Source organism: Montipora capricornis, chromosome 14, assembly GCF_036669925.1.
Source record: "Montipora capricornis isolate CH-2021 chromosome 14, ASM3666992v2, whole genome shotgun sequence".
Lineage (NCBI taxonomy): Eukaryota > Metazoa > Cnidaria > Anthozoa > Scleractinia > Acroporidae > Montipora > Montipora capricornis.
In genome coordinates this window covers 21,071,951-21,099,450 of record NC_090896.1, presented here as the reverse complement: position 1 = coordinate 21,099,450, position 27,500 = coordinate 21,071,951, and the positions used below count along the sequence as shown (strand labels likewise).

Here is a 27,500-nt window from a genome sequence, read left to right as displayed (position 1 = left end):
AATTGGAAAATCGTAACATCACAGTCGTGGGTCATGTTTAAGCGCACAATAATTATAATAACAATCTCATACCAAGACTGCGTACTTGTTCTTGGAGGAAGGTCGTTTTATGACTTCACATAACAGTGTTGTACTTACATTTGCCAATTGTTTGTTTCGTGTAGCACAGAGCCGTTCTTTTATCTTTTTGCATCCTTGGATTAATTGCAATTAAAACGAGATGCTTCCGTGAAGCATACACTGGGTTGCCTATGGTACGTGTTACAGAAAATCAGAAGGCACTGAATTGTGTGGCATTGAAATACAGCATTCCAGTCTCTGAAGAATAACAAATAAAAGAGAAGCGAGAAACATTGGCTTCTGGGCTGACATGTTGATAATTTTCAAGTTCCCTCACAACTTCTTTTCGCCACAAGTGTGCCCTCTGAGCATCTGACAGCTTTGTAATACTAAAGTTCACTGAAGTTAAGCCCTGCCGGGCGGGGTTAGTGTCAGGATGGGAGACCTAAACAATAAACCCCTCATTAAACAGAAGCATCTGACCGACGGTCGATCAAGAATAAAATATTACAACATGAAAACAACATTAATTTTGAACCGTGAATCAGTAGAATATAAAAAGTTACGATCAGCGACAAACATTTTGGGAGATTTTTGCTACGTTCAAATAAATCGCAAAATCGAAAGTGACATGGCCGGAATTCAGTGGGCGCCGTGATTAAGTTACCCCGACATGTTTACTCGCCAAACAGTGAAGCATGTGTGTGAAATGCTGGCAAGATACCGGGTTTTTGTAAGTTTCTTTTTCTGTCAAGTGTTATAAAGTTTGACATTGAAATGAGCGAAGTCAAAACAAAGATCACAATCGCCCAACTCTTATTTATGCAAAGTCAAAATTTACTCTCCAAGACGCGTTCGACGTTATTTATCACCAGGTAATTTCATCATTTTGGAAATAGCAGCTACTTTATTATTCATCTGCGCCACAATTTTTCACTGATTTTGGGGCTCATTTTGTTGAAACTCAAGCACGCTTCCAACAGGCCTGTGAACCCTTCCAGCTTACAGAGCAGTACTAAAAACACTTCTCCCATATCACATTTCAACCTTAAGCTCGGAAATTCAATACACAACATGATGTTATAATTCACAAAGGCAGAAAATACCACAGAATCCTTTTCAAGCGAAAGCATATTTGCTCTTACAGGCGAAAACCTCTTCCTATTTCATTGCGTGCGTGAAGGCAAGAAACTCAATCGTGTCAAATTACCATGTACTTCAGGTAAATACAGCTCACTTTGATTTCGGCTCGACGGGCAATAGATTGTGGTTGAAGTCCATTACTCATCGCTTTTAAGATTCTACCGCCTGTATATTCAATTGACTTGCCATTATTGACCTTCATAAGGGTATGTTTTGTCCAAAGATCCACTAAAACGCCATTTGTGTTACATGACTTTCGACGCCATTGCCGGTTAAGTTAATCGTTCTACTGTGTCCACCAGAGAAATCTACGCATTTCCCACTACCCTTGTGATCCTAAGAAAATACGCACAGAAGACTATGCACAAAGCCCCCACTTAGCAGGGGAGTGACAGGCAAGACTTTTACCGACACGGAAAAAAATAAAAAAAACCACGAAATAAACGCAGATTCCTACTGGGTTTGCCATACTGGCAACCCAGTAATAAAGTTCTGTTACGATAAAGCGAAGAACTCATTTCTCCTTTTCGAATACTTACAGTTCATGCAGAGACGCAATATTGATCTTTCTCCAGGCAAGCATGTCTTTTGTGCATTCATCATTGAGTGTAAACATGAAAAAGGACTTAAATGTTGTAAAAGCAAAACCTTTCCTAGCGTTTTTCAGGTTAAAAAACTAAGCAGAGTCACCCAAAACAAAATGGCGAAACTGATATGCAAATTAGTTTGACCGCGAAGCATTGTGGGTATATCACATTTTTCCAAATAGCTAGCCATTAAAGGGATTTCCCGTCTTCAAAATATCACATTTTTTAGAACCAGGGAGACAGAACTGATCAATGCTTCGTTTTATGAATTTTAGTATTAACATCAAGGCTTTGAACGGCCACTTCAGGTTCAATCGACATTCACTTCCGGTTTCTTTGTAGAAGCCCTATTTTCCATATTAACTACTTTTTTGTGGTGAAATTAGAGTTACTAACATACAATTGTCATGTCGGCCCATCTGACACCTGTTTATAGCATGTATAATGTACATACACTGTTGTGCATTTTCACTTTTGGTCAAAATGGCGGCCATTTGAAAATTGCCCTCAAGTGCACCAAAACGAGAAAATAGGCGATGTCTCCATATCACAAATTGTTAGTCATGGTGAATACTTGAACTACTGAAAAATTGGTACTTTTAACAGAAAGTGAGCAATTCGCCTAAAAATCTGCACATATCTGCTTCCCTATATACCATTACGGCACATGTTCTTACTGCCTGGCAGCTTGAATTTATCCTATCTGGTCACCAAAACGATTCTCAACATTTATCGGCACCGGAAACACCGAATCATTTGAATGAAATTAACCTTACAATGATGAATACTAATAGGCAGCCTTTGAACAATTTCAAGTTTTCGAATTTCTGCTGCTAATTTTCGATTTTCTTTGATCCTTTGAGAGATCAATAAATGGTTGATCCTTGGAGACATCTTAATTTGCAAGGCCGAAACGTATCTTTTCTTTAACACATACTTTTGTGTGTAAGTCATTACAAAGATTTTTTTTACGAATCGTTTATAGAGGGCACGTAAGGCGATTTAGAGACAAAGTGGTGTAGAGAAACCCACTTGTGAGCTAATTTATCACAGGAAAACAAAATAAACAAGCCAACCTCGGACCCCGAGGCCGCAGGCCTAGGGCAGCATTTTCAAGACCTCTGTAACAGTTTTTCGCTGTACAGACTTCCCGGCGGGCAAATAACACCTATGTCTACCTAGCATGCAAACATATGTGACCCTCCAAGGGAGTTCGTGGAATAAGGTGAACGAACGCACACGGCACGCTTGCACGACAGAACAAAAGAACTTGCTCTTAACATGATAGCTGCATGCAAACTTCCTGCCTCATTAACATGACCAACAATGAATGCCTTGTCGATTCAGGGAAAAGGAAGAAGAGAGATAAGTTTCATGAGAAACTATCACTAAAAAATTAAAAAAAAAAAACAAAATTACCAAAATTAGCACAAGAATCAAATAAGCTCAAAATAAAAACGTGTTGCAATGGTGGTTTGGTGTGTTTACATCAGAAAAACAGTGTATCAGCAATCATGCGTGTATTTTTTGACAATGCTAATTACACGTCAAATTACGGCCACATGAGAGGCAAGTTGACATGAGTTTCACATTAAGCAGAATGTGAAACTCCCTATTTCTTTTCCCTATTGAATTCACTACAGACTATATCTCTCATTCCCACGCTTCACAGAAAAGCGCTTGAAATAGCAAGGTATTCTGCTGTTTTGGTGATCGAAACCAATGTATTTTCATGGGATTATCTCCAGAGGGTCTTCAAAATATCTTGTTTTATTTTCTAATATCCCTGACCAGGGCGTCCATACAAGTATTTTTCTTTTGAGTGCTCAACGATATTCTTGCACATATAAATTATGGTAGAAGATGCTTCAAATTCCCAGATAACAACAAAGGGGCGCAATGTAAAGTGGGTGGGCCAGTCTCTTTAAGGTCCCTAATAAGATCAGCTTCCCTTTTTCAATCGTGACATAAACATTCGAGTCTTATTTGATCTGGCTGTAACTTGGAATGAACTGACTATTTTGAGAACGATCTGATCATGGAACGAAGTGACCGGATTCCATTGCGTCAGTATAACAGTTAGACAAAATGGATGCATATTCAAATCAAAGTGCCACTGTCGTTACTCGTGCATATGAAGGTTACCGCGATTGTTTAAAATTGGCAGGCTGAAGTTTTTTTTATGGATTATTTAGTGTCCTCTAACAGCTGGATAATTGTGTAACAGCTCTCATATGCAACTAGGTAGCCAAAATAATGCATGTATGTGAGGCAATCCCCGATTCAACCCTGTACAATAAGTCTACCATTTCTCCAATAGGCATAAGATTACTCTTTAACCCATCCTCTATAAAGAGCTGAACCATGTGTTCAAAGCTCGTCGCAGTAGAGCAGATCCATTTAGTATTATTAACACTTTCTGTGCCAGTTATACATTCCTCCAACAAACCTTGCAAATATTCATCACTATATTTGATGCTGTTACACTTAGAGACAGATAATCTGAACCATAACTGATCACATCAAGTGTAGCAGTAGTTCCCTGTCCGCTTATAGGACTGATAATAGTTACTGTTGCCCACCTCTCAATGGATTCATTTATATGTATTGTAACATTTAATGCATCGGAAACTCCTTGCACAATAAGTGCATCACAATTGCTCTGTAATGGGTCCAATAAATTTTTGACGGTGGTTTCTGATGTATTCAACTCCGGCAGCATGCACGTTCATGTGATAGGAAGGATCATTCGATTTTGTTGAACACTTAGTAACAGATTTATCTCGAATACACAATAGGACTGACAAGTCTTTTTTGTGTTTAGCACTCCTGCTGGTAATAAGATAAAAATTACGATTAGAATCTCCTACTCTCGAAGATTTGTTGCATCTTGCAGTCTAGGTTTAGACAATCTTACTGCAATATAATATTATTTTCCAAAAGCAAGAGATAAACACTTTCTCAACTCAGACGAGCTCGGTACGTTCTCCTTTAAATAATGCACCATACAATTTCTAATTACCTTGTCTTTATGAAGTAAGTATAAAAGCCACAAACAGCAATGGTGGCGTTCTACCTAGCAAACAGGAAGTCAGCTGTCTAAGCTGTGTTGTGATTATCCATCCTAATTGGCTAATTAGATCGAACTTCCAGTTACGCAGGAGTGACAAATTTGCATAAAGATCCTCACCAAAACTCGTGGATATATCCACGAGTAAAAAGGTTTACAATGGTGTGGATGTAAAGTAAAGTAAAGAAAATGATGATGGATGTGCCGTATTTCCTTGTAATTTACTAACTTGTGTTTTTAAATTACAGAAAAAAACTATTAGAAAATAAAAACCGTAAATCTATTTAGATCACACGTTTCAACCACTGGATGTATAAATAATTTTTTTCAAAATAAAGTGTTCTTCTCTTTTCTCCACATTTAGTGTTAATGCGACTACCAATTTGATTCCACTTTTCACCAAAAATTGGTGAGTCAAACTTGTTTTTAAAAGCTGAGAAAAGAAAGGAAAGTTTTGAGCTATTCAAACACTTGCGATTCAGATGTATTACACCTTGCCATCTCATCATCGCTGAAGAGAACGTCCATACAGGCAAGGGCCACAGTGGACACATCTTTCGCCAGGTCAACGATAACTGCAACGTTTCGCCGCTGCTCATTGGTCGGACCATGACTGCGTTGAGGGATGTAAGGGAACATTCCGGTCAATACTCAGCAAGGGTTGTCTTGTTGGCGCCAAGAGGGGAAGACAAACAGGTGATAGTTCTTTGTGGTTCTGATTATGTGTGGGCTGGACGGGAGACTCAATAGGATTTGCCGATGCTGCATTCAGAGAAAGGTATCCAAGGAGTTGGTTACAGACGTTTTCTATTACAGCTGATAGTGCTGGGTCTGAGAGCTGATCATCAAACAACGCAGGCGAGGGGGAGATCTTCAGCTCATGCTGATGTATGTACTTTAGGGAAGTCAGCTGTTTCACCACTTCTGCGAGGTTCTGTATCTGCTGTTTGAGCTCACTGGTGAAAAAGTCACGCGTTTTAATGATATGCGTAAAAACAAAAGCTAAAAGTTCACACCTGAAATGATAAACATAAAACGCACACACATTTATTTGAACCTTTCGACTTAATAAATGGTCAGAGTTCAGACTTCGTAGTTCAAGTGAAAGCGAATGGCAAAAAAACTCCCACCGAAAGTCATATTCAAAGGTGTTCGACAGCTGAATATCAACACTCCACCAAGGATGCAAATTTCAGTGTTCAAGAAAGCCTGGATGAACGAAGAAGGTATGTTTTATCTTTACACTGTTTGTTCAGAGAAGAAACTCTTCATGCGAACGACAAACACGATTCTCGGAATTCAAAACAAGGTTCAAATGATTGTACTGTTGTCATGGGTATCATGTTACTGAGCACGTGCTGTAAAGGACGTATGCAAATTTCCGTTTGTTTGCTTTTCTCTTGAAGTTGTTTAGTTTTTTAAAGGTCTCTAAAAGCACTTTTTCAATAGACAACTAGTGTCCTTTTCTTGTGTTGTTTAAACTAAAAGTTCTTCTCAAATTGTGATCTTAAGATTTTGTTGCGCGAAAATACTTGGCTATAAGACGCACCCCAATTTTAGCACTAACTTGCCAACCAAAGACAGATTTTTCTTGAAAAAACTGTGCCCCTTATAGCCGCATCACTACGGCACTTTACAAAAAGCTGCAGTGCGTGCTTTAAACAACTTTTACTGAACCTCAAGTCTAACTTCGTTTTTTCTCCTTATTGCAAATTAATACGAGAATTCATGACTTGGTTATAAAAAAGAAAAAATCTTCTGAAGCCTTGTAGTCAAGTAAACTTCTACGAACGCACCTTCCAACCAAGAGGTGTTACTTCAAAAAGTGGCACCTTCTTTGTGGAAGCATCGCCCTTTCAATAACACTAACTGAAGCTTAAGCCTGACTTTCCTTTTTTTTTTTTCGTTATTAAAAAATTAACACGACCATTCTTTGGGTTACAAGTGCGCTATTTAAGCTTCTGTCAGAAAGGAGTTAAAATTCACATCTTGGATCTACATACTTTTACACGAAATGCCGCCACAAAAGCTTTTCAACAACAAATTAACTGATGAAAGTCTTTTCCTCAAGTTCCAGAATTTAACTGTCTCGATAAACAGTTAAATAAATGAGCTGCAATATGGGGGATCCAAATCCGCTAGCGGATTTGAACCGAGGGGGGCCAAATCTCGAAATCTTTGATTATCGAGGATCGCGTTCCAAGTCCATAATTGACCGGTACTGCAAATTCATGCACAATTTGTGCACCGCTTTTCAGTTCCACACAAGTCTCAGCAATACAATCTCAAAGCCTGTCTCAGAGGTGATCAAGGGAATAAACTCAAGCGATGAAGAAAGAATAGGTAACCACGCTCTTCGAGAAAATAAGTTTTGCAATGCAAGAAAAGACATATAAATGCAGTTAATATAATAATATATATAAATTTATATAGCGCTTAAACTATAGAATATTCTAAAGCGCTTTACAATGAAAAAAGACAAATACCGTAAACGTCCATGTATAAGCCGCATCCGTAGATAAGCCGCACCCCGAATTTAGAAGCGCAGATTTTGGAAAAAAATGTAATACAATAAAGTTTGAAGTTCCAGTAACGTTCTACTGCTATAAACCAACAAGGACAAACAATCAAGGTTTCACCATAAGTTGAAATTCTTTCGATATTGAAACAAAACGAACGAGTGCTTAGTAGCCAAGCTTTAAATGTGGGGAGGAGTCTGGGCCAGGGTCTGGGTATCATGTCTATAAAGATCCATGGATGTACCCGCAACAGGCGAAAAAATTCATGCTGAACAAGGAGCTTGATATTGCGGTCGAGAAATGTGCCGAGAAGGTGGTCAAGGACAACGAAACAGTCGGCCATTTACCTCGCGAGTACTCGCGAATTTTGTGGTATTTTATCGCACGTGGCGGAAAGATACGCGTGGAAGTGACTGGCCGAAGAAGTCACTGCAAACAGCTGTGCGGAGGAATGGAGATTCCTTTTAGGTTGGTGTTTACTTGTTCGAGTAAAGCGAAAATTAATCGCTTGAAAGAACTCTTGGAGAGCAATATTCGCCGATAAACACTCGAAGACACAAACGGCTCCTTTGGGAGCCACCACTCATTAAAAAGCCAGTGAACAACAGCAACATGCTCTCAGTTTCTTTTTTGTTTCTTTACTGAGATCTTAAGAAGTTGTATGAATGTTAATTAGGTTTTTGAAAACTCCAAACACAGATGTATCCATGGATAAGCCGCACCCTTGATTTATGGCTTCAATTTTGTGAAAAAAAGTGCGGCTTGTACATGGACGTTTACGGTAAATAATAAATACTATTTACAAAATATATAAATGTAATGCTTACGAACTAAAGTAAACTAATTCATAAGATGTGGATATAAAAACATCAAAAAATATGTACATATAGATACAAAATTATAAATATATGAAAAAAAATCTAAATGCATAAAAGAAAAGAAAATATATATATGTAAACTGATGAAAAAAGTTGAAGACAATTGTGCAATTAGTCAATAGTAAGCCTTTTTAAAAAGATAGGTCTTAAGATTTTATTTAAAAGTCTCCAAATTTGCCGATAGTCTAATGTCAAGTGGTAAATCGTTCCATATTCTTGGTCCGGCTATAGCAAAAGCATGGTCTCCTGATTTTGATTTAGATCTTGGTATGAACAGTAGTTCTTTATCATCAGATCTAAGTTTATATCTCCGTGTTGGCTGAATCTGAAGTAAATTAGTCAGGTACACAGGAGACAAGCCATTTACTGCTTTAAACACTAATAGAGCAATTTTGAACTCAATTCTCTGCTTCACTGGAAGCCAGTGTAGTTTCATAAGCGATGGTGTAATGTGGTCGTACTTGGGAATAAAGCATATGACTCGTGCAGCTGCATTAAGCAAGTTCTGAAGACGTTCTTGTTGATATGCAGGTAGGCCAAACAGTAGCAAGTTACAATAGTCCAGGTGCGATGTTACAAAGGCGTGGACTAGTATTTTAGTAGTGTCTGTTGAAAGAAATTTTCTGATTTGTCTGATGTTGTAAAGTCCTCTGAAGGCTTTACTACAGGTCTTGTTAATGTGATCATTCATAGACATTTTAACATCAAACCAGGCACCAAGATTCCTGATGCTGGTCAAGGGTGCTATATCAGCTGTCCCCACTTTCACAGAAGGTATTTCCACTTTAGCTAGCTGTTGGCGAGTACCAATAATGATAAACTCAGTTTTGGTGTCATTGAATTTTAGTTTGTGAGAGATAAGCCACGCACGAACTTCAGCAATGGCAGCACATAACGCAGATAGTGCACGATCCATCTCTTCAGAGGATGACGGCCAAAAAGATAGATATAGCTGCGTATCATCCGCGTAGCCTTGCATATCGGGTAAATGTTTTTCCATAAGTTTAAAGAGTCGAGAAGTATACAGCAGGAACAAGATTGGACCGATACAACTTCCTTGCGGGACTCCATATTTCATTTGATAGTCTTTAGAACAAGATTGACCAACAACTACTCGCTGCTGTCTTTCAGACAGAAAAGAACGGACCCACTGAAGTGCACTACCAATAACACCGAAATCAGATTGAAGTAAGTTGAGTAGTAAATTATGATCAATAGTGTCAAATGCAGCACTTAAGTCAAGTAATACGAGAAGTGTAACCTCTTGTCGATCCATGCTTAGCAAAATGTCATTCTGCACCTTAAGTAGGCAAGTTTCGGTAGAATGGTATTTCCTATAAGCAGATTGGTTGCTAGGAAGCGGTGCATTGTCAGAGTAGTGCGACAATAATTGTTGAAGTACCAGTTTCTCAGCACACTTTGAAATAAAGGACAGATTACTGACAGGTCGGAAGTTGTTGAGTACAGGTTCAAGGTCCAGTTTTTTCCAAAGTGGTTTCACAAGAGCACACTTCCAATCAGCAGGAACAAGTCCACCATGGATGGAGAGATTTACCATTTCGGTTATTACTGGGAGAAGTTCATCAATGCATAACTTCAGTAGCCATGTGGGAATTGGATCCTGTTTACAAAATGGACTAGAGGAGCTCATGATGACAGCACGAATATCCGATTCTGTAACAGTAGAAAATGAGTGAAGTTGAATTTCTGGTGGATAATAATTAATTTGTGGTGGAACCACATGACTGCTGTCAATTTCCTCTCTTAGCAGATCAATTTTGCTGCCAAAAAAATCACCAAAATCATTGGCGAGAGTTTCACTGTCATTATGAGGTGGCAGTGGACATTCTTGCTTCTTATTGCACAACGAGGTGACAACCTGAAACAGTTTACCGGAATCCCCAGCACATTGATTGATTTGTTCAGTGTAGTAAAGATGTTTACAGTCGTGCAGTAGCTTTGTGTACTTGTTGCATATTTCACGATAGGCATCTTTGTCAGATTTCCGTTGGCTTCGCAACATTTTCTTCTCTAACTTTCTTCGCTTTGCTTTCAAGGCTTTAAGCTCAGGGTTAAACCACGGGACCATAGGCCTTACAGTTACCGTTTTATGCAATAGAGGAGCATTTCTGTCTAGAATATCTGTAAGTACCTTGTCGTAAGTCTTGGCCAGATTTAACAGGTCAGTTGGAGGATTGTGGTGTAACTTAGAGTCAAGGATGTTGTTCTTGAAAGTCTCAATATCGATCTTCTTGTATTGACGAAAACAGATTTCCTTTATAGAAAGTTCAGGGCGAGGAAAAGCCATAGCAGTTTCAATAAAGCAATGATCAGAGATGAAGAACGTTGTACGTGGAGTTTGTAGGAGCAAATCATAACATGATCGAGTCACAACAAGGTCTAAGATATGACCAGATGAATGCGTAGGTGTAGTAACATGTTGTATGAGACCAAAAGTTTCCAGTAAATCCGATAATTTATCAGCGTCAGAGTCAGTATGGCTGTCGAGATGAAAATTGAAATCACCAGAGATAAGCAAAACTTCAGAACACATAACAATATTTTCCAGATAGACGGAAAATTCCTCAAAGAAGACATTAGCAGACACTGGGTGTGCCTCAGAGTAAGGTGGTCCGTAGATGCCAATGATTTTCAGTGGTCTACTTAAGTTCATAATGTTCCATTCACAATATTCAAAGGATCGTTTTTCTCCAGAGTCAGTTCGAGAAGTCTGAAGATTATCTCTGTGCATTAATCCAATACCGCCTCCAATGCGCTGCGAAGGTCGAGGACAATTATGAAACAAATATCCTGGTGGTGATAGTGAAGAAATACTAAGAAATACTAAATCTTCATCTTTAAGCCATGTCTCAGTAAGCACACAAAGGTCAATTTTGTTACCCATCACATGATCAATAATAAGATCAGTCTTATTTCTTGCAGATCGTACGTTTGCGACGGCAAAGCATAGTTGTTTTGCAGTTGGAAGTAATTGCTGGCATTTCTTCACGTATGATAAGTTATTCAGTACAGTGTTCACCGTAGCATTATTTGATGTATATTTTCATAATTATTATTCTTCAAAATGTTTCTTCGATTCTTACATGCAAATTTTTTCGGTGGAGCAGAACAACATCAACAATGGGAACGGTTGAGGCACATTCCTTTCCCTTTTGAGAAGGTTAAGTGCTCTTTCCCCAGATGACCAGTACTGTTTGCAAAATACAGTACCAGGGAAATCCTTATCAAAGCAGAAATGATGGTAAGTCTTTAACTGCAGTACCTTTCTGAAAAGTGTCTCTAGATAAGACATCCAGTCTTAGGTCGGAATAAGGACAGTTCCATTGTGAAGGCCAACAAATTCAGCCACATTTACCAAGGCCGAATCCTCCACTGCCCTTGCTATATCAAATAGCGATGATATGTATGTTTTTCATGTCTTTTGCTTCACTGATCCAACGCACCAATCGGGTGAAAACTTTGTATGACCCACAAGAAGAAGTTGCAGTCAATGGCGCGATGTAGGCCTGTCATTACCCTCCACAGGTAGTACCATATGAAGGCATTGTTCTTATTTTGCGCCCTACAGTTATCAGCGTGTAACTGAGCAAACATTTCACCAAGTCCGTGGTGCTCAAAAAAGGAATGAACATATGATATGGTACTGTCAGCTCCTTTACCCGTCTGAAAATTCTCGTCGATTAAAAACTTCACTTGTCTCGGAATTGCTTCACAGCAGATTCCAAAAAGACCACACTTCTGTGGGGTCTTAAAATATATTGGGTCAGGTTGGTAAGGGTCAGCAGGGTAGTGAAGCTGTTGAGCGTAATCATAAGAATAATGCACTGTTCCCTCTACACTGCAGGGAGCATGTTTCTCAGAGAAGTCGACAGTTATAAAGGTGTTCACCAACGGCGTCTTTAGTTGTTTTCCAGCAGCCTTTGTAATAGGGGTGGGTCGCACTAGGGAAATTTTGACCAAATTTGTGTTTGTCTAGCATTAAAATCTGTCATCACACCACGTTTTCCTTATGCGACCAGTGTTTCACAAATTTCTGGGTGGAGCAGGCAGATTTTGAAAAAATAAAAAAAAACAAAAGACACCGCTTCCGGAGCTGTCAACGCCAGTCATTGGACCCAGATATGACCTTCAGTTAAATTATTCAATCGGCAGGAATTTTAATATATACCTGCCAACTTTCAGCATGGATGGACGTTTTCCTTCTTACTACAGTATGCGCCCGGATCGTTTCCAATGCAAAATTTTCCTCATTTTCACCCTACACTGGCTGGACCGATCTCAGATCAAGTGGGACCCAGCGGAATTTTGTCTAATCGACCGATAGACCGGCAAGTGTGTTTTACTGACAGCGATAGCCTGAACAGCTCCAGATCATCAGAAGGTTTGCAAGAAACGCAGAAGAAACAATACGATAAATGGCCACAAGAAGAACAAAGGGCTCTAGTAAGCCTATGGGCAGAACGTCATGAGCTACTAGAGAGCAAAGACGCACGAAAAATGTGGGAAGAAATTGCACGTGAGTTAAATCGTTTGTTTAAGTTTGGAACCAGGCGCACAGGAGATAAATGTAAAAAGAAGATGAATTATCTCATCGAGCGGTACAAAATCGCCAAGGACTGGAACAGTAAACAGACTGGAGGACACAGAAGGCAATCTGTCTTCTATGAAGAAATAGATGCTGTTCTCGGCTGCAGGGATGTACATGTAGTAACATTACGATATGTGGCGGAAGCCGGGGCAAGTGAAGCGAGCCCCGCTAATAAGTCCGCAGGTGAGGAAACGAGCCCTGAAGCTAGAACTAATCGCAAAAAGAAGCGTAAGAGAGCTAGATCCAAAAAAAAAGGACGATGAGGGAGAGCTTATCAAATCTTCCATGGCAGGCATGGATAGGCAGCGACAAGACATGAACAAGCTCATGGAAAATTTTACCGCAGTACAACAACAACAAGCCAACAACATGAATCTACTAGTAGGGGCCCTGACTACTTTTCTGCAAAATAACGCTAACAACAAATACCTGATGGAATTTATATCAATGATTCTGGATCTCGTACACTCAACGTACATTTGTTGAATGTTGCAACTTTGTTTATTGGGAATGCGTTCATGTATAATGTAATATTATTTATACAGCTGTACATTGTTGCTGTTTCCAATTGAAACATTATTGACTCCGTCGATTTCTTACGACGTGTCAGTGGACATTTATATCCTTACAGTTTTTGGATTTATGTTTATAGACATGATATATTCAGTTTTACAATAGCATGTGAAAAAGACAAGTGCAACATTTTTAATCGCTTCTTTGTGTCTTGTGCGGAAAACTTAATGGCTGCCTCAAATCGATTGTCCAGAAAAATTTAAACTACGAAAGATCACGGTATCGGAGGTTCATAAGGCTTTTAAAGAATTCAAATCAAAGAAAGCTACAGGTGTTGATGGCATCTCGTCTACTTAAAGACAGAACAGACGCCCCAGCTTCTCTATTGTCCGTCATTTTTTTAAAAAAAAAAGCAAAGGTGACCCCTCTGCACAAATATCCGCCCCATATCCGTTTTACCAGTGGTATCTAAAGTCCTAGAACGTTTAATCCATAAGCAACTTGCAAGTTATTTTGACGATCATAACTTGCTCTGTAAATCACAATCCGGTTTTAGCAAAAATACACACAACTGAGACGGCTGTAACCTATTTCGCCGATGAGATTCTCATGAATATTGATAAGGGCTTAGCCACTGGTTCTGTGTTTATTGACCTGGCAAAGGCTTTCGACACAGTTGACCATGATATTTTGCTTAGCAAATTAGAGTATTACGGTGTATTCTATGAAAGCCTTCCATGTTTTAAGAACTACTTCACGGGAAGAAAGCAGTTTGTGCACATTGATTCTCAGTCATCTGAAGACCTTGCCATAACTTCTGGAGTGCCACAGGGGGTCCACACTCGGACCCCTGTTATTCGTTGTCTACATTAATGACCTACCATGTTGTGTCTAACACTGTTCTGTAAATATGTATGCTGATGACACAGCTCTATATTTTGGTGGTCAAACTGTACACAATTTAATTTTTTACATTAACCAAGATCTACAGTGTTTATCTGAATGGCTAGAAGACAATAATCTTGTTCTCAATGTTTCAAAAACTAAGTGTGTACTATTTACATCTAAAAGGCATAAAGAGCGTGATTGAATTTTAAATCTTTATCTTCTCGGGAAGTCCATATCTTGAGAAACTACTTTTAAATACCTAGGCGTGGTGTTCAACAACTTTACGACTTAGACGGCTCACACAGACTATGTGTGTAAAAAGGTGGCATCTAGAGTTAGTATCCTGGGCCGTGTTAGAAGTTTCATCACAAAAGAGGCAGCAACACTTGTTCACAATGCTTTATTTCTTCCGTTATTTGATTATTGTGACATTACCTTCTACAGCAATATAGATCGACTACAGCGCCTCAAGAATAGATCTGCACGGATTATCACACATCGCTCTTGCTCATCTGAAGCAATAGAGCAGATGCACTGGCCGACTCTTTCCAGCAGACGTTCTTACCACAAGGCTAAACTCGTTTTTCTCTGTCTTCACTCATTAGTTCCTAGTTATTTTTCATTATATTTTACTAGATTTTCGAACATTCACAATTACTTTACAAGGCAAGGTATGAGGATATCCCTACCAAACGTTAAGCAAAATTTTGGGAAAAGGACCTCTCTTTTCACTGGTGCAAAGATTTTTAACAATCTCCCTTTAAACATTGTGAAGAGTGAAAACATTCAAACGTTCTGTCGCCGAGCAAGACATTTCTTTTCATCATAACTTTGATATCTTATTACTATTTTAGGCTTTAATGTGATTTCGCATTGTATTTTTATTGTAGTTCTTATATTCTAGTATTGTATTTTATTGGCTTTTTTAATTGTAATAGTTCATGAAAATTCTTGAAGTAAAATAACTTTTTAAGATACAGGGCCCCTATGGAGACCAGCCTTAGAGCTGAATGGGCTACCCTGTGCAAATAAAGTTTTACTTACTCTTTTTTTTACTTACTTTTTTTTTTACTTACTTACTAACTTATGAAAAAATCCCTCAACAAGCCAGTGGACACCATCTGTGCATGCACCAAAAGCCAAGAAGACATTACATTTCTTCCACCCATCCCTTCCGGCCAGAAAATTAGAAGACAGGATTGGCTGACACAGCTTCTTGGAATGCCCCGCCTTTTGCTCAAATTCTGTCTGTGAGTCTTTGTGCAAGTCCCTTCAGGAAAAAGTCTACCAGGTATAAGGTCATTATTAGGGGCACCATTTGGAGGAGATGTGGGAAAGTGAGTGGCAAGATTGGATCTGGACGTGGCCATGGTCATTGCTGACTTGGACCCCAAGAACCCTTGGACCCACGAGACACCTTTTACCGTGGCCAGAATTATGACATCCAACCCTGCCACCAAGCGGACATCAAGGCCAGGGGAGAGAATTGGTATGTTGATTATTCCAGTCTCTATCCTTGGGTCAACAAGTACGGCGAGTACCCAATCAGACAGCCCACCTGGCTTGTCTACAAACCAGGGACCTCTGACCTCTTGTGCTTCGGATTTCTCAAGTGCATCTCCTTACCCCTTAAAGGCCTCTACCATCCCATCCTGCCCTACCGCAGTGCTGTGCCTCTGTGGAGGAAAACACCCCCGACCACACCCTCACTAGACAAGACCTGCAAAGCCATGCAGAAAGGCTATACCATCCTGCACATGCACAAGTGTGTGTATACCCAGAGGTGCAACATCACTTTGCAACTCACCACATGTCCACATGTCTGGCATTTCGAGCAATGGTGCATGGGTCTCTTCTGGAAGTACACCAACACATGCCTCAAGCTGAAGAAGGTGGAACAACATGAAGCGCACATTCAAGCGTACCATGTTCTGGGAGGCATCCAGTTGAATACATCCAAGGTAGCTAAGAACCCCAGAAAAAACATACTGGCCAAGATGATGGTCAACTCCATGCGAGGCAAATTTGGCCAGCGTTTCCACAAGACGCAAGTCCGCAAATTCACAGATCCTAAATCTTTCCTCACGTTTCTGGACTGGCATCATACGGTCCTTGACAGAACATGCTGAAGTCCATTACAAACTGTAGAATGATGATATCCTGCCTTCTGTCAACCTAAATGTCCTTCATCACCCAGAGTAAAACACTTTTTTCTCATTTCACTTGTCCATTGGACGAGTAACGTTGAGATTTTGGTTGTCCGAAAGTTAAATTCACTTGACCAAAAAAATTATTTAAGTAATTAACAAAATATTATTAACCCATTGACACCTAAACCGGCCGTAACAAGCAGCGTGCGATGACCCCTGAATTACCTAAACCGGCCATACAAAATGGAGTCTTGATCAGAGTTGATCTTAGGCCTCTACCCAGTCTCCCTTAGTAAATTTTTTGTTGTTATGGAGATTTAGTAGGATAATTGACCAATCATTTGTCCTCTTGTGAGCATATTTTGACAGCTGATAAGACACCCCACAAGGGCTGGCTTTTTTAAGGGATCTTTTATGGTTTTCCTGTAAGAGGAGGGGATACTAGAGACTACAATTTTGATTTAGATGGCTTTAAACGTGACAAAGAAGACGGTGAAAACCAAGCGACCCAAGTTCCAGACTTCGTGGCAGCTACTGCTCTTTATTTCGTTTTGGATAAATCGTAATGAATTAAATATTTTTCTTAGTTTTCATAGGAGATGATCTATGGGAATTAATGGTAAACGAAAGGAGTAGGTATGCCTGTCAAAAACTCTTAAAATCCCCCAAGCGCATTGCCTTTTTTCATGGAGTAAGCCGTGCAGAATTAAAAGCCTTCGTAGCAATCAACGTCATAATGGGCATTGATTAGCTCCCGAATTTAGCTTTATATTGATCAACCGATGGATTTTTTGCAAATAACAAGGTTTTTTTCCTAAAATAAATTGGTAATTGAAGAGTTTTCGCCTTCCGCATACCTCGGAAGATCAGTCTCTTCAACAAATAAATCAATCCGATTGTGCGTTTATATTCCGCAGATGCAAGAATACCTCCAGCGATTTTCTCTGTTGTGTTGTTTTTCTTGTGTCGTGTAAGTTTTCGAAAGAGCACTTTTGTACACAATTTGACCTTGTTTGTTCTCTCATGAAACATGATAGTGATCAATTAATTAAATTAATCTTGCGGTTTTGTGTATTTGGACAAGCAGAAAACTTGTGGTGAAAATTTGTTTCAGCAGCGGCATTTGCGCATACGTTTTGCACTTGTACCTGCAAGATAACAAAGCGATTGGAATAAATTTCAAACAATTCTTATCCATAGAGTGGTTAGACTTAACTGTAAATTGCTCAAGGCGTATTTTGAGTTATAATATATATTTTTCAAGTGCTTTGTTTAGTTAGCCATCAAAAACTTTCTTGATTGCTTAACGTGCGCTGCTCCGAAAATTGTACCTTTATATTTTCAGTTGAGCCTTAGGACGTGTTTTGAATAACTATTTAGCAATATTTTTACATCATCTGGAAGTTCAGTGTTTCTTCTTCAAGGTGAACTTTAATTCTAGAACTCAGTATTTGTGTACATTTACTGCGCATATGGTTTATTTTTAACGCTCACTTTCCAATGCAAAACCTTGAAAATTGGTCAAGTTATCTTGTACACACACACAGCGCACGCGAATGAGTCCATGGGTTAGAAAACGTAGAAACTGTATAATATAATCTGTTTTGTACCAAATCTCAAGTGTTTGTTTTAACAGTTATTTCAATTTCTGTTGTTCTTTGCACTTTTTAATGTACAACACCAGTTCATACACACACATCGGGGATCACTCACAATCTTTATGTACAATACACCACTTGAGAAAATGCAGCACATCTATGAGGCACTAAAATTGCGATCAAAGATGAAACATGTAAGTCCAGGCAATATTCTGAGGCTGTTTTCAAGGAAATGATCTGGCCTCAGTTGTTCAAAAGGTGGAAAACAATTATCCACCGGATACATCACCATCTAGCGGATAAACACTAGAGAAAGCAATTGAGTTATCCCGTGGATAGTGATTTATTCAGTGGATAGCGCTATCCACCCTTCGAACAACTGGAGCCTGATGATCACAAGACTTACTGCAACTACACTTATCTTGCCACAACGGTAATCGACTTGTCCAAGTGTTTTGAAGCCTCGTCTCAAACGAGGTCATCATTTCCATACATGGAATGTGGATCCCAGTCTTTACCGAAACAACAGAGCCAGATACTCTCGGAAAACATTGACGAAAAGGAGTAAGTTGCTGTGAAAAGAAACCAAAACTGGCGAAACTCAGGCTAGTTTACAAAGTCCATAGATGCTTGGAAACTCAGATCTCAGTAGAAAAGAACTTTTGTTTTTCGCAAACTCTACTCTAAGTGCTTTTGGAAATCCACTCGTCCAAGATACAAGAGTACTCCTCTCAGATACGAGCAGAAGTTTTTTGCCCTGTCACCAGTCAAACCTGGCTCTCTCTCCACCAGGCCTTGGACCATCTTGACCAGCATGTGCTCTATTTTGACACAGACTCCATGGTCTTTGTCCATTGACGCAACAATTTAACCTTGCACCCCCAGCATGGCCATTATCTCGGCGATTTTAAAGACAAACTCAACATCGGCATTATTGCATTCTGCTCAGGTGGATCCAAGAGTTAAACATCGAGGTGAATGCTCAACTCAACTACAACGTACTGCACCAAAACACCCTCTGAGAACTGCATGCCCCTTTGGAGCGACCACATAGCATGAACAGCACGCAGCCCCATACCATCCATTGGGATGCCAAGGCCTACACACTATTTCAAACGTGTCCTGGATCATGCCAATCCTGCCTTAGCTCTATTATATCCCGTAAGTTGTCATGGTGTTTAGTGAACAACTTGAAAGCAGTTTAGTGATTAAAATAATATTAAATTATGCATACATGAGCTGTGTTTTAATTCCATTTAAGACTTGCATACAAAATGCTTGTATATTGAAAAACTATCCTATGTAAAATTGGGAATGTGGGAGATGGCCTGGTGCTGACGTAATCCCTTACCTATTATAAGTCAATCAAATCTTTGAGGATGGCTTCATCTTGGTCGGCGAGACAGTAGTGCTGGTAAGGGAAGGTCTCACTGGTAGTGCTAGCCGATTTCGTTTTGGTCAGCAGTTAATTAGCAGTCACCAATGCAAGTTCTTACAGATTTCAGCAGTTTTGTTCAATGTTTGAATCCACAATCACATTTGTGGTGACAATTTATTGTCTTATTGTCTTCAAAATAAGGATTTACAAGTGGAATTCAAAATATTCACAGCCAACTTTACAGGCAAGGAGACTTAATTTAACTTAAATGCTACAACCCTGTAAAAAATCGGTAAACCTTTGCAAGAGTAATGAAGTTCAGATCAAATGGTGAAGAAATTGATTTGGCATAAAAACAGCATATTACATGTACTTTACTGTATATGATTGACAAAATTAATGATTCCTTCCCATAAATGCTGCCACTTTAACCAGCTATTGTATTAAATGCAGAAAATGCCCAAAAAAATATCATGGAGTCAACAATCGTAAGTAAAGAAAGGCAAATTTATAGCAGAGTCTAGTTTTCGCACACTTTAATTTGTAATAGAAATGATCACTGATTTAGTGTTATCACGGCATGCATCATTAAAGGATACTTTTTTTTTAACTTTCTGTAAAAGAATAAGAGACGCTTCCTGAAGAAATTCTATGATGGGACAGCAGGGAACGGTCATAGTAAGGGACTTGCACTGTATTTCAAAGCTCTTATCATTGTACATAGAACTTTGTTAACTTACTTCTGAGTTGATTTTCTTTGTTACAAGCATAAGATTACAAACAAACCGGAAAAAAACCAAGGAAATTTTCATTAGTTTGTACGTGTGTTTACTGAACCGAGGGGTTCTCCAACACTCACATATATATACGCTGCCCCAGTCGGTGAGCCTGAAGCAAATGAACAAGACAGCTCTCTAATCGGGAGAAGAACACAATTTTTCTGCCAAATTTAAAGAGCCTACCACTCCAGAATGTTAGCTAGGACTCACTGTGTATCGTCTCGCACACGGGTGCTCTTACAGTACTGTAGGTGACTTGTTTAGTGTGGCAACATCTACTGCTTGCACTATCTTTAAAAGTGTAATCAACGTCATTGTACAATCAATGTATGATGATTTGGTAACGCTGCCACAGAACCACGAGAAATGGAAGAAAGAGTCAACTTCCTTCATAGAAGACTGGGTATTCCCATATGTGGGGGCGTGGGATGGCTTTCATGTCTACATCAATTGTCACCTGAAGAACTTCTTCAGTTTTAAAAAGCGCTGCTCGATGACAAACATGGGTTTGATTGCTTCAAATAAACTATTTCTTTGGGCAGGGGTTGGAGCGCCAGGGTCAATGCATGACTCAACACTCTTGCAGTCCACAGATAAATTCAATGCCATTGAAATCGGTGACTGCATACACTGTACCTCATCAAGTATTGGAATTACCTGGATATGGACTTGTAAACACCTTTTGCAACAGTAGGTGATGTTGTGTTTCCTTCATGTTCATGGTTAATTAAAGCATTTCCAGATTCTACTAAAGATGCAAAGGACAAGAACTTTAACATGAAGTTGAGAGGTGCTAGGGTTGTCTCTGAGCATGCATATGGTATGCTCAAAGGCAGATGGCGGATTCTCTACAAAAAAATTGAATGTAGAAGATCTAACATCAAACCTATCATGATGTGTTGCATTGCCCTTCACAACTTGCGTATCAAGAGAAATGACCTATGCAATCCACGATGGAAACTTGAAGTAAACGATCTTCACATCATCAGAAAGGCTACTAAGAGAACGCAAGATAGAACCCTGGTTCAAGATGTTCGACAAAACATTTGTGGTTGGTTGTGATCCTTGCAGGAGTAACTTTAAAAGCATTCTAAGAGAATGACTAATCTGGTTTGCACTAAACAACATTACACTAATATTTTAGAACAATAATAGCAACTTTTTAAATTATTATAAGCCACTTCTATTGACAGATTACAAGTCTCATTTTCTAGTTGAAACCTTTATGCTATAAACTGAACAGTACGCCCTATCATGGAGGAGTTCATAACAACCAAACCATAACCTTCTGTTGCTGTTTAACTTGACTGTCCCATACCATGGCACTTCCAAGTGTTTCTTTGACATACAATTACAAAACGTAGTTCATATTAAAAGGAACTCTTAGCCAAATGTGTAAGTGAACAGGCACGCATGGTCTTATCTATCTTTCTACAACAGTACATTTGTAATATTAAGATCCCTGTTTTAATCATAATATCAACCACTAGCTTGGAGAAAAAAATGTCATAACATTGATATACATCAAGTGGCCGGTTCTAGATCAAAGTTAAATGTTAAAACAACAACACATTCTTTGCATTTTTCTAGTTTCTTTGATTGAGTTTGTTTTGTGAATAAAATATTTTAACTTTACAACAACAGAATGGTGTCCAGATCATAGTCAATCATAAAAAGGAATGCTTGCAGCTGATGTGCGATCAACGCCATGTGTCATGTCATGCCAGGTATGCTGTTGCCGAGGTACATGAGGGTAAGTTTGCATTCCAGGGTCACACAAGTGGGTGGGTAAGGCCATAGAGGGAAGGCGTCGGCCTCCTCTAGATTCCATTAACAACTGGGCCATCTGCAATTCATGCCTTCGGTTTGCTTCTGCCTGCTCTCTTTGGAAATTTAGGAATAGCTCGGCCCTTTTCTTCTCTGACTCAAGCATGGTGGCCAGCCTAAGATCACTGTTTTTTCTTGTTGAGACGAACATTGTACAATACATTGAACCATCTGCCACATGGCTTCAGTTTGTGTTTTGGGTTGTTTTTTACTTTTTGACACCACTTTCACAACCGTTTTCTTTGCTAGCTTTTTCTCTGATCTCCCATCACCATTCTCCTCGATCTCCTCCTCATTTGTATCTTTACCACCACTAACGCCACTGTCAGTAACATCCACATCAGGCAAGCTAACAGGAGATAAGGATACTTTTCGTCTAGAGTTAACTGAATAGGGTGTAATGTGAAGTGCTTTAGATTTATATCCCATATGAACCAAGTGAGCGTTAGCCCTACTGATGGAAATGGGCCCACACAAGGACAGAAATTATTATCCGTCCAAATTGGAGACCGTCCCATTTTCACATCAAGACAGATTATCCGTCTCTAGTGTGAAAAGGGCCATTGTGATGAAAGACCCAGGAATTGTGGTTTATGCGAATGGAGGAATTCAGATGCGCTGTATCATCATTAGGGCTTGCTCTTTTTTCTATTTCGTTTGGTCTCTTCAAACTATTGATAGTTTTCACTGTCACGCAACAAAACATAATTCGAAATCAGTCGATGAAAAAGGCCAAGGAATCTTTACACCACTCCCCAAATTCTCAGGGCTGTGCTGTACATCGTTTCTGAGTGAGTATTTGTCGAAGCATTCCACGCAAATTTATAGAGTTTTGTATGGAGGTGCCACATGGTCCACCAATAGGCCACTTCGGAAAATACCATAATACTCTTTGTTCCCCCCCCCCCCCCAAATTTTGTATAAGCATTGGTTTTGTTTTCTTTTGGGACCATTGTAAGTCCCAAGAAAAACTGGAAACAATGCTTACGCAAAATCTGTGGGGACAAAGAGTATGGTACGGTTGCCGCAGTATCCATTGTCACTGCCACTTGAATTGCATGCACAACCCTTTTCCAAAACTGATTCCACTTTTTCTCATTCATTGGCATCACACTCCCTCCATCCAGTCACAGGGTCCGACTTGATCTTGTTCCCCAGTTTCTCTACAGACGATTCATCTTCATCAAAGTTATCAGAGTCACTTGCACATACATGCACCTGCTCTTGATCACTCTCAAAATATTTCTGCTGACTGTAAATCATCCTTGAATGTGTTGGGTTGGATGTGTTTAAAAAAACTCCATCCATTTCTTTTGTTTTCAGAGCTTTGAAATGCCTATGCTTTGTATGTTTACAATCAAGTCTGTTTGTTATCACAGTTTTGATTTTCATTGTAATAATCCCCCTCTTCCATTATCACAAGTGGTAAACAAACAGGAAATGCATGGAACAAAAATGTCCTAGATTGATGTCAAGTATTCACAAGTACTGAAATACAATAACATCATCAAAGAAATTCAGTGACTGTTTGACAAGTAAACATCTTGTTTTGGTGCCAGAACTCGAACAAACAGGCTATTTTTTTCTCACTTGGATGGTTCAACATTGTTACAATACTGTATGTCAATCAATCTTCCATTAAGCTCATATGTATCAATTTCCGTCATCAATAGTTCTAGATTTTGATTAAAATGAATTTACTACTGAACTTCTGTGGTGGGCCAATGCCTATTGAAACATGGTGGAAGCGGTGTAGGTGGTTTAGGACCCCGCTAGAGTCTAAGAGAGAGAGAGAGAAAGAGAGGACGACGTCCAACTCCGAAGCAACTACACCACCTTTGCCGTCTCAGCAGAGCGTCGTAATGCACGCTGCTCCTCTTATACAAGGTATCATGCCGCCAAAACCTCTAGATACCACTACGAACATAGCTGAAAACTGGAAACAGTTTAAACAGATCTGGGAAAATTACACTATCATCACGAATCTTACGGCACAAACGGAACAGTATAGAGTGGCGTTATTCCTTCACTGGGTAGGTCCAGATGCCATGAAAATCTACAATGGAATGCATTTCGCCCATGAGACGGACTGCAACACCTTATACAAAATTATTGAGAAATTTGATGAGTTCACTATCAGAGAAATTAACGAAACCTACGGAGCCTAGATCTTTGACGGACAAGGCAAATCTGTCCATGCATACATTACTGCACTACGATCTCAAGCCAAAACATGTGGATTCTGTGATTGTCTCGCCAACAGCCTGTTAAGGGATCGCATTATTCTCAGGTAAACAACCATACTCTTCGAAAACGCTTGTTGGAAGAGAGAAAATTGGACCTTAAAAAAATGCACCGATTTGTGTAGAAGTAGTGAGGCTGCCTCTTCCCAAATAAAAGATATTTCAGGGGCATCTAGCACTGCAGATGATGTACATTGACTAAAAGTACAGCTGACAAAACCTTCCTGGAAGCAAAAACAAGATCGGAACGCCAAGCATCACATGCCGCAGAAGTGAAAGATTTGCAAATTCTGCGCTGGAAATCACCCTCTGAAAAAGGAGTTATGTCCTGCCTAGGGAAAGCAATGCCAGAAGTGCAATGGAAGCAATCATTTTGCTATGATTGCAAAAAGGGCCAAACATGTGGTGTGCACCGGCTTTCTGAGCAACCAGAGCTTGACAGTGATGAAAGCTAGGAGTCTAGTGATTATGAATTCCTCGCTGTTATCGCAGTGGAACCACCTATCAATGCAATTGAACAAACATCCGGCCATGCAAGAGAAATATACATGTATACAGAGATGATGATCAATAACAAGAAAATTAAATTTCAGATCGACTGCGGAGCTTCAATAAACATCATCACTAAATGTCACACCAAAGGAAGTCAGGTAATGCCATCAAACAAAACCCTGAAGAAGGGAAATGGAACAGAAGTGAAACCCCTCGGAGCTACCCGCTTGAAAATCAGGAATCCTAAAACTGGAAAGAAGTATTCAATTGTTGTGACTGATGCCTTAACACCGCTGCTAGGTGCATGTACAGCACAACAAATGGAGCTGATAACTGTGCATGAAGATCATTTTGTCTCTGCTCCTCCTCCACAAAAGAAATGATGTGAGGACATCCGAAGTATTATAACAGCTGACGAGCTAGTCCGACGCCATCCAGAAGTTTTTGCCAAAGATCTGGGAACCCTGCCGGGCAAGGCCACCTAAGAGTTGATGAAAATGCCCAACCTTCCGTATCGCCTTTGCAATGGATCCTGACTGCCCTAAGAGAGAAGTTCAAAGCTGAACTAGACTGCTTAGAGAATTTAGGAGTACTGGCAAAAGTTGATGAGCCCACCGCATGGGTGAGCAGTGCAGTTATTCAAGACAGGCGCCCTTAGAATATGCATAGATCCGCGACCGTTGAACCAAGTCTTAAAAAGAGAAACACACCAACTGCCAATCCTAGACGACTTAATGCTAGAGCTGGCTCAAGCAAAGATTTTTCAACCCTTGATCTTACCCCAAGATACCCAGTCGCTTCACTACCTTTGCCACCTCCTTCACAAAATATTGGAGGAAAAGACTCCCATTTGGTCTATCAGCGTTTCTTCCAGAAACGGGTGAGTCAAGCCCTAGAAGGACTGTAAGGAATACTTAACATCACTGATGACATCCTCATATATGGAGTTGGTGACACCGAAGATGAAGCTCATCATGACCATGATCGTAAATTAGGGGCATTACTACTGAGATACAGTACTACTCAAGTGTCATTTATGGGTCACCTCTTTACCAAACAAGGCCTCAAGATAGACCCTGAAAAAGTTAAAGCCGTCTTAGAGATGCCTCAACCCGAAGACGTTGAAGGCATGCAGAAGGTTAACGGATTTGTCCATTACTTGTCAAAGTTCCTACCTAGTAGACCACATGGTGCCTTACATGACAAGACAGAGTTTAACTGGACAGAAGAGCATCTTGTGACTACCACCCCAGTACTTAGCTATTATGACCTGAAGGTCGAGCTGGGAATCCAGTGTGATGCCAGTAAGAAAGGCCCAGGAGCTGCCCTCCTGCAAAGAGGCAAACTAATCACGTACACAAGCAGAGCGCTCACTGAGACCGAGCAACGATACACACAGATCGAGAAAGGAATGCTCGTGAGCATATTCTCACTGGAGAAATTTAACCAGCACACCTACAGACCCCACGTGAAAATCCAAAGCGACCACAGGCTGCTGGAATCCATCCTGAAGAAGTCTCTCGCGTGCATGCCAAAATGCCTTCAAGGTATGATGATGAGACTTCACAGATATGATTATGAGGTGCAGTATGAGCGAGGCACAAACCTGTACCTGGCCGATACACTCTCCAGAGCTTACCTGCCAACAACCTTACATCGGACTGGAGCTGAATTTGAGAACATCAACACCGTCGCATTCCCCCATGTCCACATCTAGACACCAAGAAATACAGCAGGCAACTGAAAGCTATCATCTTGCGTGGTTGGCCAGAAGATCGCAGTCAACTACTAGAACACACCACCTTCTACTTTAGAGTGAGGGATGATATGTCAGTACAAGACGGTGTGATATTCCGCAGGCAACAAATCGTAGTTCTTGTCAACCTACAAAAAGACATGAAACCATGTTCTGCCCGAACATGAAAGACGAATTAAACGGAATGATCGCAACCTTTGAGACCTGTCTTAAGTATGAGACTAGCTCTCTGATACCACACGAGGTACCCAGTCGACCGTGGGAGCAACTAGCAGTAGACCTCTTTGAACTCAACAGAAAGAGTACATGAAACAGTATGAAAGACAAACCGAACAAAGTCAATTTCATGGCGATATTCACCAGAGTTACACGGACGTTATTGCTATATTTCGATTTCCTTCAAAATCATCAGGCAAATCAAGGTTTACAGAGCACGTGACTTAAATACAGGACAATAATAATAATAATAGTTCGCGGCCCTTGCTGTCATTCTAGGTACATAGGAAAAACTGAGCGCACCTTGTATGAATGTACAATGGAACATGCCCGAGAAAAGGACAGTGCTATTTGTTACCATCTAGATAATTGTGATAAATACCAACACCTCTTGTCACTTGTGATAATTCCATCCTTGTTAACACCAAGGAATTCTACTTGAATACAGTCAGGGACAATACCAGCATAATTGATATGGACAACAAGTGGAACATTCTTCTATTCAAAGAAGCTTTCTATATAAAAACCAAGCAGTCTGCAACTAAATCTCCCTTAAAAGCTAGCTGCGAACTATAATTATTTAAATAAGTTTCCTGTATTTAAATCATGTGCTCTGTAAACCTTGATTTGCCTAATGATGATTTTCAAGTAAATCGAAATAATTCAGGGCTCGAAATTAACGAAAAAATCCAGTCGCAATTTTGCGACAAGATACGAAAATTTAGTCGCAATTTCGCAAATTTTAGTCGTGTTGTCAGCGGTTTAGCAAAAAAATATGTCACTTGTGATAATTC

The 27,500-nt window shown here is 39.8% G+C and overlaps 1 protein-coding gene and 1 long non-coding RNA gene across 4 annotated transcripts in view; both read right to left on the bottom strand.

Annotated features, from left to right (window-relative positions):
- The window catches only part of LOC138033868 (UDP-N-acetylglucosamine transporter TMEM241 homolog), a 158,654-nt gene that overhangs the window by 105,712 nt on the left and 25,442 nt on the right, over positions 1–27,500 (bottom strand). The gene's annotated exons all lie outside the window — the stretch shown is intronic.
- LOC138033871 (uncharacterized) overlaps positions 4,376–27,500 on the bottom strand; it is a 27,990-nt gene continuing 4,865 nt past the window's right edge. The window contains exon 2 of the long non-coding RNA XR_011128675.1: positions 4,376–5,816. This is a non-coding gene — a long non-coding RNA (uncharacterized lncRNA). The remainder of the gene's footprint in view (positions 5,817–27,500) is intronic.